The following is an 11975-nucleotide window of genomic DNA, read 5'->3' as shown; positions in this document are numbered from 1 at the left end:
TACATTTGATAAGTGTTCTAAACCTTTCTTAAGATCATGTCACTCAGGTTACAATCTTCGAGTATGACTCTAAGACTTGACTTTGGAGCGAAGTATGATTCACCTTAATTGATTTAGCCATTTCAAAAATTCCTGATTCCTCGTCTTAGCCATACAAGTGCACTAAGGTGTCCTTAGAGGATCAAATGTGATATGGTTTTCATAATCATTAAGATCTTCATACAACACGATACTAAAGTACTCTCCTTTCCTTTTAGATTGGAGAAACTTTTATCTTTCTGCCTAATTGGTTCCTTTTATTCGTCCTGCTATACATTGAAACTTTTCAATGATTCAAAATTACACTTAAACTTGTAAGCATAACCATATTTACTAAACTTTTAGTAAATCATGACTAATAGTCTTGTCATTCTTTGTGGTGGACCTGACCAGTGCACAACCAAGTGTACCTGATCGCATAGTCCTTCACTTGACTCACATATACATGTGAACAAGGAATTAGTATTAATTTTCCAAAGACAAAAATTCTCATTCATCATACAATACAAGTTGTACGATTTCAAGTTTCCATCCAATTGAAACTTGGGTGATGAGAATCTTTCCTTATTTGGTAAATTTTGACACCACCTAAACGAAAGAATCCAATCCATATTGCTAAAAAATAGAAACATACAAACATCAATTTTCACAAATGCCATTGCAAGGAAATATACATAAGATAAAATCAAAATTTCTCTTTATTTATAAAATGCGGAAAACCTTTCCTTACAACGCAAGTACATATGAAAATTATGTTTCTAAATATTCCTAAGCAATCTATCATAACTCCTAGCATCAACTCAAAAATCTGATGATTTAACCATGCGATCGAAATCCATCTCCTCACGATCAGACTCAACATGCTTTTCCTTTAAGCTTCCTTTGATCCTACAAAACATCAAAATGTAATCTTATCGCATCTTGTATCAAGAATCTACAAATAGGAACTTAATAGAGTTAGATAGAGGACTTACCTGAAGCAGAGTCAAACTTTTTGACTTTACCATCCTTATGATCCTTCAAGCAGATATGGCAGCTTCGCAACCAATTCTCCTTCTCTTGGCAATAGAAACAAACAGACTCTTTCGAAACGGTACATGGGACAATCATAGACTTAGCCTTTCTCTTTCATTCTTTCTCATTGGGATGAAAAGACTTTTCTGGATTTCCAATGTTGCCATTGTCAATGTCCATGGAAGTTTGGGAAGTAGATCTTCTAATCAAATTCGCATTAACGGTGCGCCAAATCATTGTTGATTCAGCAGCAATTAGTAAATATGTAAGATCAATAAGGGTCACGTTGCGGTCTGTCATATAGTAGTCTTTAACAAACTGACTATACGACTCGGAAAATGACTGAAGAACCAAGTCAAAAACCAACTTCCTTGAGACAATGACTCCTAACATTTCCAGCTTATCAATGTATGACTTCATCTCCAAGACACGTGCACACACAAACCTTCCATCTTGGTGTTTGGTAGCCAATAGGGTTTGAGTGACCATGAACTTTTCAAGTCTTTGAACTTGTGGGTCAGGGAGAACTATTGGAGGAGGTGGAGGAAGTGAAGTTCCACTAAAGCACGAAGAAGGGATTAATCTTTCACCTTATTGTCTTATGGAATATCATCTTCATGAGGAAAGCTTTTTCCATAAGATTCGGAAAGACCATAGTTGTCTGACCTAAACATCTATAATGTGAGAAATTTAAGTTAGTTATTTAAGTCCTTAATATAACACCCAAATGAAATATTAAGTCTAGGACCCAACACAATATTCTACAATTCGGAAGAGGGGTGTCGTAATCCAATTGTAAATATTTGAAGGTAGGTAAATGACGATTTACTAATTTCCATCATGAAAAACGAAATTGATTATTAAGTTTTAAATGGATTAAATTCCTAGATTCTTTTAAGATTAATTGAACTTTTCAATGGCATGTTTAATATCGATTATGCCCTTCAAGTTTGTGACTGGGATGCCGGGGATCACAAACAATGTGTGAATAACCATGCAAATTAGCTTGGTACACTCAATGTTACAAATCATCCAATCAATGTGCCGGTTAACCACACACGCTCCATTGATCCATGATTAACATCTAGCTACCCTTTGCCACACATTGTCAGTCCCAGATTAGTGTGCCAGTTAACCACACACGCTCCACTAACGACTTAACAAGGTGTAAAGTGCAATTTCATGCGTTAGCAGCAAATTCACATTTTTTTCCTAAGTAACTAAGATTGGGAATTTATAAGTGTTTAGTTACTTGGTATTTTCATTATACTTTTAATGAGAATTAGTTTCCTATCCTACCCGTTCGGCTAACGACCATCCACCAGTCAAGGAAGCGGTAGGTGAGAGTGGACATCAATTAAATCACCATTTTATAGGTAGTAACCTTATACCCCCTGTTATAGACAGACTTCGTAAATGAGACCTACTAATGGTAAGACTGACATTTTACTTATACATATAATATATTAAACATTTGAATTAGTATAAGGGTGTATTTTACATATTTAAAATACTTGGTGGTTTAATTTATTGATAAATTATGTTCTTAATTTAATTAATCCGAAACCATGTTATTATAGATTTATTAAACTTCTCTCTTAATTAAAAATTTTAATTCATTTATTAAAGTCCATAAGGTGTAATTGAATTATTCAAGGCATCTAGGTTATTAAAAATTCAAAATTAAAAATATTTTGAAACCTTTCAATTACTAGATGTTTTAGAATTCAATATTAAAAATTAAAAACTTTTAACTAAACTTTTCAAGTTCCAAAACTTGAGGGAATGTTTTGAAACTCTTCAAAACCTTTTGGATTCCATCTTGATGACAACTTTTGTAACCATCCAAGACTCTTGAATTCCATAACTTATGAGTTTAATGTTATTTTAATGGATGAAACTTTTCATGTTCCATAATTTGAGGACAAGTTATGGAAGTCATTAAAAAACATTTAGATGAATTTTAACAAATAGAATTATCATATAATCTAGGATTCATCTAATTTAACTCATAAGGCAAGATAATTCATATCAACAATTTACAAGTACTTTGTTTATCATATAACCAACAATTATCTTAAAACTTTGACAATTATCTTTTCATTGGATAAGTATAATCAATACCATATCAGAAAAAATAGATTTTATGATACAAAATAGTTTGTGGTAGTGATCGCAATCCTATATAGGCCAAAAAACCCGAAAATCTGCCATTTGCCAGTGCAACTCTTCGAGCCAGGATTTGGACTCGTCAAGTTCATCAATGGACTCAGCGAGTTCAGCCTGGCAGAAGGCCTTTTTTCAGATTTTTTTCAACTTTGAACAATTTCCAAATGCAACTATATAACAGAAACTACCCTAAGCTCTAATACCAATGTTGGGTTTTGTGTACTATAACACTGCTATTGTGCACATACAACCCTAATAGCTTTGGATCTAGGTTTTCTCTAGTTATACATGCAATAAAATTTCCAAAGCATGAAGCCTAAAACTAGAATACAATTTTGGTACATGAATCATAAAACTAGTTAGAATAATACCTCTTTATTGTAGATTGTATTTTTGGCTATTCAAGAGCTTCGCACCTCAAGTGTGATGCCTCAAATGGTTCACAAACACCATGAACAAAGGACGACTTTGAGAGAGACGCTAGACACTCTAAAATCAGTTATCTCTCTTCTTCGAACTCTTTGGGCCGATTTTAGCTAAGCGATAACATATGATGACTCTTGGAATCATTTGATATATATATATATATATATATATATATATATATATATATATATATATATATATATATATATATTGTAGGATTCCAAGAGTCCTGGGTAAACCCTAATCCATACACATTGGTTATGATCCATATCTAATGTGGGCTAAATCTTCATGGATACTTACATAAACTTACCCCGTCATGGATCAATAGCCCAAACAATATATATCACTGATTTACATAATAAGTCCATGTTAATTTAATTATTCTTTTTTTATCACTAAATTAATTCCAAATTAATTCTTGATTAATACTAATTAAATAATATTAATTCACAATTAATATATTATACTTGTAATATATTAATAAATCATAAATAACCTATTTCTCAAATATCCATTCTATCAGATTGTTCTGGTGAATGCAACCCAAATAGACCATGCTACTCTTGGGTCAAATACATACCAATTATAGTTACAATGAGTTCCCATAGTCGGGCTTCTGACTAGAAATTTGCCCTGCACGACGTTTCACCGTAAAGTTTAGACAGATATCCCTGCCGGGGTTCTAGCTAGCAACCGCGGGTGGAGGTGTCAACCGCATATAGATATATACATAACTCTCTCGGTCACTTAAGATTAACGATTATAGGCCAAGGTCTTAGCTAAAAACTAATTAGCTGAGATGTGTTAATTTGTCTCCTTTAACAACTACTTGACTAGTATTAATGTAAAAAGGATTTCAATATTGTATTGTATAAATATAATTAATTTTATGATTATAGATATCTTATCCAAGCCAAACTAACAGAGTGATGACATAATATACAATAATTATCTGTTTGAGATGAGCGAAACGACGACCTAATATTTAACAATCATCCATTTGAAACGAGAGGAATGACGACATAATATACAACAATTATCAATTTGGAACGAGCATAATGACGACATAATATACGAGTTTTATCGGTTTGAAACGAGCGGAGTGACCACATAATATGCAACAATTATCTGTTTGGAACGAGCGAAATCACAATATAATATACTACAATTATTCGTTTATACGAGCAGAGTAATGACATAATATACAAATATTATATATGAAATTTTGGGCAGAATAACGATATAGTATGATATTATTCACAAAAGTTAAACAGAGTAATGACTCGCTATAATATTATCCATAAAATTTGGGTAGGGTATCTACCTGGAATATTATTATTTCTAAACATTTAGCAAAGTAGTGAATAGGTACAATGTTATCTATAAATATTTAGTAGAGTAACGATAGGGTATAATATCTATTATTTTATTTGGGCAGAGTATCGATATAAAATAATTATGTTGTACAAAACTTTATAATGCATCGAGAGTACTTATATAATAATAATTTAACATATATCCCCCTACATTTGAGAAATGCTTTGAAAAAGAGTCATGAAACTCACCCTTGAAGTGTGCTTTACACACCTATAGCTTCCGCCTAATACTCGAGTATTACTGGGATCAAAAGAGGGAAAATCCCTAGAGAAGTCGAGAGAAAGTGAGAGGATTTTGATGTGTGGAACTAAGGGGGCTTGGGGCTGCTTTTATCGGCGAAAAAGAGAAAGATGCATCACGCCCTTGCTAGGTGGCTCCATCTGTTGCGTGACACGTGTGTCTTTTTTCCTTGGTCCATGTCCCTCCTTCTTGAAGGCATGCACGTCACACGTAACACGCACATGCGCACTAGAAAATGTTGATTTTGTAAAATTTGTAACTTCGTCATACGAGTTTCGTTTTCAATGTTTTTTGTATCCACATATAGATATCTACAACTTTCCTTTAGGTCGTATTAACTAATTCTGACTTTATTTTTACCCCATATTTTTATAAGCCTAAATGATTTTGCAAAAATCATATCTTTCTCGTACGGACTCCGTTTTTTATATTCTTTGTCTCATCGGTTTTGTATCGATGACGACTTCGATTCCCATTTACATATTTGGCTAAAACTCAATCGATTTTCCTTTATCTTTTACAACACACATTACTTGTGCATGATTTGTTTTTAAACTTAGAAAACTCAACTTCTCCATACGAAGTCTGATTTTTACAAAAATTATATTTCCAGGATTGGGACGACATGTAGTTTTGGAATACGTTATTATTTATATAAAATAACACAATTTTTCGTGCACTTAATTTTTAGTGTACGGATGATTCGACTGATTTTTCTAATATATTTGGATACGAAATATTGCATTTTCATCATAGATAGATATCATATTTAGTCTATTATCCTTGACGTTTGTCGCTTTAGCGATCGGCGACTGTGACAATTTTTGATGATTGTCACACCACCCGACCCATTTTGATGTTTTCGTGTTTTCCAGTTCTAAACCACTTTACCAGGTACCTCACGTAGAACTGAACTGAAACCGGTTTCTATATTCCGATCTAGTTTCGTGTCCTAGAAAATTCTGTTAACTAGTTCCCGAGTTTTCCGACTCCGATTCTATCTGGACCGTGTTTAAACCCACTTTCAGCCCTACTAACTAGTAGTAACTACTAAATGACACATCGATACCAAAATGACTACAAATAGGAACACACTACAAACACCATCAACAAATCAGCGTGTGAGCCTATTTAGAATCTAAACATATTCTTATTATTTGATAAAATTAATTATATATCAATTTGGATACTGGGTTAAGATACCCTTCTATTAGAGAAATAAATGTCAATTTCTGTACTAGATGTTGACGTGTTTGCCCATATTTGTAGCAAATTTTATTGACCACATTCTCCTATGTAATAATGAATAGTAGTCTTGATAAGAATAGGCACAACTTGCACAAATATATTTAACGGAAATTAAGAAGTTCCACATGATAGAATTATACTGAAATAGGTGAGGAAAATATACCCTCATAATTAATTATGTCCTTGTTCAAGAGGGCTACCTCTTTGTCTTTTGTTATGGAATTTCACAACACTAGCAAACAAATATCATATCTCTCATGTACCTCATGATAATTGGAATGATTGAATGAAGGGTAGCAATCAATCAAAGAGTAAAACAAAACTTATCAAATTAATTAAAGGAGTAATCTTGTCTTAATTAAGAACTACTCTAAATGACTTCAAAAATGGACAAAATAATGGCCGGCTAAGACACCTCTTTGGATTACTCTTTACCCTTTTAACTTACATAAGAGGAATGTAAACAATCACCATTACATGCATTGCACGTGAATAGAAGACATTTTTTTTTTCATATATACATATAGATATTAAGAGGTACACTTTCGTAATTACTCATAAGTCAGTTTGATCATCGTCACATATCAATATCTTTAATTTGATCTAATTTTCAACATTTCTTCAAACCTTGACGTAAAAAGAAAATAATATAAAATCAAGGATATAAAAACCAAAATAAATATTTTTAAAGGTACCTTTTGATAAAAATAAAAGTTGGAAAAACAATATAAAAATAATTATATTTTCACATCATAATCGATTGAATCCTTATATACTTTTTTATTCAATTAAGTTCCAAAAATCAATAATTGTATTTAATTTGATCTTTTTTATTCTATGAACACATCATTTTACTTTCAAAATTTACACTTTTGACATATATTGTAAATTTCATTATTAATTTGATCCAAAAATTACAACTTTGGCCTATATTTTAAAATTTTATTATGAATTCATTATAAATATAATTTTTATATCTTTTTCCTTCAAAATTTTGTTTAGGATATATATATTTTTTGCTATAATATCATAATTATATAGAAAAATCATATTTTTTTTATAAAAAAAAACCTTTTTTTTCAATATAAAAACTTTTTTACACCTTAAAAAACTTTTATATACAAATCTGTTATATATATATATATATATATATATATATATATATATATATATATATATATATATATATATATATATATATATATATATATATATAATAACACGTATTTTATAAAAAAAAAATATACAAACACCTATTTTATAATTAATGCATTTAATAATTACTTTCTTATCTGGACAATATATTATAAAGTCAAGAAAGATAGTAAATTGTTTACTATTATAAAAACACAATTTATATTATTAGGGTAGTAATCCAAAACGTTAATATATTAATTTTCCATAAACAAAACTACTATATAATTGAAAGTTGAAGTTACAACTGAACCACTTTTTTTTTTTTTTTTTTTTTTTTTTTTTTTTTCTGATGAACAGCATGGTACTATACTAGTTAAAAACTTCTAGTTAGACATATTGTTAACGAAGTGAGCTAGTCTCAAATTAAAAAAAAAACTGAACTAATGACTGGGTTTTTCGTATGTATTCAAATCATGAGTGGGTTTTGAAAATTTAAATTATTGTTTAAGGAGCATCCCTCGTATAGAAGGAATGGAAACGATTTTCTTAATTTTAATTATACATACAAGACTACTTTTGTAATTTATGATTTTAGAAAATTAAAGCATGTTGCCTAAGGTGAATGAAAAAAATGCTTAAAAATTAAAATATTTATTGAATAAAATGAATTCAAAATAAATTGATATTTTGTATATATTCACAGTTAAGAGTTAAGATAAATTGTGTAAAAATTCATTCTAACTTCTATGTCGTTAGAAGTTGTTTGCTGTAAATTCATAAAATTACTAAGACTTTTTCAATCATTATTTCTAAAACATTTCATCACAATTAATCACATAACTCTAGAGATATGCCTATATGATTTCTGAAAAGTTAATAGCTTCATTAGATTCAATAATTATAAAAAGTTTTTATATAGAAAAAAAAATAATGTGAAAATATCTTTTTTTATAAATATGATTTTATAAAAAATAAAATTTTTAAAAAAATATACAAAAACTAAATTTAGGATGAATTTGTAACAAAATTTTAAAATCTGAACCAAAATTATAAATTTTGGACCAAATTTAAACATCTTGCAAAGAGCTTAGTATAAACTTACACTAAGTATTACCACACAGTTTTACCAATCGAAGAATATACAACTACACAAACTCCTATTTCAGCTAATAGTTCTCAATAATAATTCTATAACCAGTCAAATTATTATTTTAAGTTGTCGGATATTAACAATTACTTCAACTTAACTATAGTATTATAACCACACAACTCCATTTTCAATGAACAACAACCAATTGTAATATTATGATCACGAAGGATGTAGACTTCGACATTTAAGTACAAACATAAATTTTACATGAAATAAAAAGATATATCAAAATATTGACAATTTCGATACAGACAACAAAAAAATATTCGACACTTGAGTCTTCAACATTAGCTACCATTCAAATATACTTTCGTCATTTGAACTTCTTCACAACAACTTATATTCAACAAAATTTATCAACATAACTCTCTTTGAAGAAGAAGAGGGAAATTGTACAAAAATCGCACCTAGATTTTCCTATTCTCACCGAGAAAGTCAGTCATGACGACGCCAGAAGTACCTTGATGCAAAATCACATCGTGACCAAAATCTAGCTGTGATTTGCTACTAATGATGGAGTGCATGACTTTTAAGTACAAATTAATGGTTCCAAGTGCCAATCATGACCCCAAAACCGTTTTTAATGAGAAATGAATGATGAAGAGCTAAAAATAAAGAAGGAAGCTTAAAATAAGGATCAGGAACGAGTGTTTAGCGTGAACATGGGTTCAATTCTTATTATTCACACAAAGAAATTTCTATGGTACTAATTAGAATTGTAGAAAAATCTCTAAGTAGAAGAAGAAACTCGTATTTGGCCGACTCGAATCAAGTCTAGCATTTATTCATAAAGAAAGAAATTGTGCAACTCACTTCGCTCTACAATAATTAAATTAAGAAGACTCAATTTCTCAAGTACACATAAGATTCCAAAGTTCTACTAAACAAGTCGTCCGAATTACTCAATCTTGAACATCTTCTCAAAAGTAATATAAATTCCAACGAAGCAAACAAGCTCAAAAATTGAAGGAGGTTCCATCCACAACATTATGCACTAAAGTTAAATATCAACATCACCACTTCTATCCCAAGTGAGTCATTTCAAATACTTTCTTATTACTATTATTTATTATTGTTATAAGCATACACCGATGATGTTGTATCATTCAAGTGTGAGGTACGACGTCAATAGTGTAAAATACATATTTTAGGTAATAGGACTTAAATACTGGCATCATAGAAAGTAAGTTATTAAAATAGTGCTTATGTTGTTTTTAATGATTTTGAATACTTTATTTGTTCTTTTTAGCTTTTTAAGTAAATTTTCAGATTGTAAAATTAACCATCTGTTAGCTTAGATCCCTTAGAGTCTGCATAATCAACGTGTATGTACCCCTTGAAATATTATTAACCAATATAGGGAGAATTGGGATAACAAGTAGAAAAAAAAAAGAGGAAGGATAGAAAAGTTCCAAATGTGAAAATTATGAAATTTATGGAAAAATTAAAATTTTCTAGTTAAGCCCAATAGGGGAAGTCAACCTGTGGCATTTACAATTTGAGATAGTAAAACCTTAAGGAAACTTAATGTCTGATGTCTACAAGACATATGCTAACAAATGATCGGGTAGAATTCTCACTACATGGATTGTATAGAATGTCATGGATTTCTTTTAGTGTCCTTTAGGAGGAATGTAAGCATGATAATATCAAGGAGAAATTTATGTACCAAAGAAAAAGTGGAAAGTGGTGGTATGTGACATCCTTTTATTTCAAAACCAATTAAAAGTTTTCATTTACGTATTAAGTTGTTGTGTTGTAGAAAATCCTAGTTTAAAACAATTGAGATTATATAAGTTATTTTATTTTATTAAAATACCTTGGATTTCACCATTAACATCCAAACATAGGTTACAACGTAAAAATAAAAAGGTCCTGAAATACTAAGACAAGAACATCTCTGATTTCACTCAACATCCTATCTAGTTTCCAATAGCCTTAGTTCTGCTACATGTAATGCATATAAATTGAGTGGGTCAGGTTTGGAAAACCTGGTAAGATGCATCAGGTTTTCAAGTCCATAATATACTAATGATAATATATAATAACATTCCTGCAAATAAACAATAAAGGTATAATTTTATATAGGACCACCTACCATGCCCAATCGATTCTCATAAATCCTAATTCGATGAACATCTGAAAGAATCACCTTAACTTATGAATAGTCTGAGGAATAGTTTGGCTACATAGCTAGAGGACTCCCTGGTCAGTGTAAGTCAAAATAAGGAAACTAATGTTTAGAGTAATTAATAGATATGGTATCCCATTCTACCTATGTCTGTAGGTTATACGTTCACACTAGCAATGTAATTCACTAGACCGCCAATAAAAGTCAAGTGTTGTCATCTAATCTAGTCGATGACCCACACATACATTACAGTTATCTAGTATTTGGACCCATCATTTTCGGTCATCCAAAAAAAGGAGGACTATTACACTTTGCTATGATCTCACACTCTACCCCAGAATAAGACCTATCTAATATGCAACATATTTGGAACTAAGCACATTTTATAAGTCCATAGCTAACCCAGACTATATCTAAAGGCAAATTAGTTTCCAACATATTTCCTAATAAGCAGTTCTATTATAGTTATACAAGTAACACAAAGTATAATTAATACTATTATCATATAATAAATACTTTTATTAAATCATGTTGTTGAAAGTAACTACACATTCACTTGAAAAAAGAAGGTAATTCGAGGTTAGGGCAACGCTTCCCTTTAACACTTTATCCTTTCAAAAGACCTATATTAAAACGACACTAAGTCTTAATTTATTTTCATAATCATGGTGATTATAATAATGATAGTCTAGATTTCTCAATAATCTCAATGTGTATATCAAGATCTATCAAATAAAGAATAATCAGGTAAGATCATATCGAAGGTAAGGTCTGTTTGTTATACAGAGTATACTGTTTGGAAAACCCACTGTAAACACCTCACTAAATTTCGCGTAGATATCACTTCCATAGGTAGATCATTCAGTATAATTACTTGGAGTCACTAATAAATGTTATTTACAAGTTCAGAATATAGACTATAACTATAAATATAAGTTACACTAAATTCAAATAAGTGTAGCCTAAGTTAAAGAGTTTTCTTGTGAGGACCGGAAAGTGTGCGAATACAACTCTAACTCAGGAACTTCGTTTTCTCTGGCT

General features: G+C 30.4%; 1 long non-coding RNA gene across 2 annotated transcripts; it reads right to left on the bottom strand.

Moving 5' to 3' along the window:
- Positions 1 to 714: 714 nt before the first annotated feature.
- Positions 715 to 5515, bottom strand: LOC128127025 (uncharacterized). 2 transcript variants are annotated; one of them, XR_008225022.1, is made up of 3 exons: positions 5217 to 5348; positions 1014 to 1727; positions 715 to 927 (listed from the first exon to the last, which is right to left on the bottom strand). It is a non-coding gene; the product is annotated as an uncharacterized LOC128127025 (long non-coding RNA). The 2 variants fall into 2 exon arrangements; XR_008225021.1 differs by having other exon boundaries at positions 1014 to 5515.
- Positions 5516 to 11975: the final 6460 nt, after the last annotated feature.

This window comes from Lactuca sativa, chromosome 7 (genome assembly GCF_002870075.4).
Source record: "Lactuca sativa cultivar Salinas chromosome 7, Lsat_Salinas_v11, whole genome shotgun sequence".
Taxonomy (NCBI): Eukaryota; Viridiplantae; Streptophyta; class Magnoliopsida; order Asterales; family Asteraceae; genus Lactuca; species Lactuca sativa.
This window is presented reverse-complemented; position numbering and strand designations above follow the sequence as displayed.